The 1,260-nt window shown below is 37.3% G+C and overlaps 1 pseudogene; it reads left to right on the top strand.

Moving 5' to 3' along the window:
- Window positions 1-808: 808 nt before the first annotated feature.
- On the top strand, window positions 809-972 carry LOC125998905 (40S ribosomal protein S29-like; annotated as a pseudogene).
- The last annotated feature ends 288 nt before the right edge of the window (window positions 973-1,260 follow it).

Below are 1,260 nucleotides of genomic sequence, written 5' to 3' on the forward strand. Positions count from 1 at the left end.
TATTTACAATGCTATTTTAGGGAATGGTGAAGAAATATTTATTAGCAAGATCTGGGTGTATTTTACTCCTTTTCCTTGAAATAATCTTTATATAGCTCTAAGAATAAATATTTTTAAAGTTTTTAATAATTAAATTTCAAAATGTTGAACATAATAGAATATTATTGAACTACTTTAAACAAAAGAAAGAAGAGTTGCTTGAGCAATTACTTTTTCTCTTTCTAGGTTGTAGAATATTAATGATGAACTCTAGCTTTTCTCTCAGAATGTATTTTTAAATTGTCTTCACCTTTGTTACTATTCCTTGGAAAGTGTTTATTTAGGATGAGAATTATTATTCTTTGTACCAGAGAGATAGCTCAGTGGACTGAAACTCATGCTATGCTCTCAGGAAACCAGGGTTGGATCCTCAGTTCTGCACAGTCCTATAAGCACTGAAGCACTAAACTAAAAATAGCCACTTAGCACCACCAAAGCAACACACACACACACACACACACACACACACACACACACACACACACACACACACACACACACCATGTGTAATGAACAGTATCATTTTTTTTGGGGGGGGCACACTCGGTAATGCTCAGGGGTTACTTCTGGCTATGTGCTCAGAAGTTGCTCCTGGCTTGGGGGACCATATGGGACACCGGGGGATCGAACCGCGGTCCGTCCAAGGCTAGCGCAGACAAGGCAGGCACCTTACCTTTAGCGCCATCGCCCGGCCCCAAACAGTATCATTTTAAGGCGCTATTTAAGGAGCTGGATCTGTTAAGACTTAAAGAATATTGGTTACTCCTGAGAAACCAAGATGGGTCACCAGCAGCTCTATTGAAGCTGTCCGAGAAAATCTGGACAGGGATTGTGCTCTTGCTGTGTCTGCTTATCCAGAAATATAACCTCAATATGTGCTACCAGTGTTGCTGCCAGTCCATGAAGGACATCGGCTTCTGCAAGTTGGACTAAAGTGAATTTCTGGAATTGGTCATCAAAGACATCAACTAGAAAGCAGACAATGCTAGCTTTTTATACATAAGATAAAATGACTTGAAGTTTAAAAAAAAATGTAGAGAGTATCTATTAACATTTGGGCAGATAATGAATCATCTTGACCTTGAAATAAAAGTTTCAGAAAATCCCATGAAGGTGAATGGGTGCTGTGTCTATTGTCAGTGCCCTTTTCTTTATTTATGAAGTCAAGTATATATATATATATATATATATATATATATATATATATATATATATAAAGGT

The sequence above is a fragment of the Suncus etruscus genome, chromosome 2 (genome assembly GCF_024139225.1).
Source record: "Suncus etruscus isolate mSunEtr1 chromosome 2, mSunEtr1.pri.cur, whole genome shotgun sequence".
Taxonomy (NCBI): Eukaryota; Metazoa; Chordata; class Mammalia; order Eulipotyphla; family Soricidae; genus Suncus; species Suncus etruscus.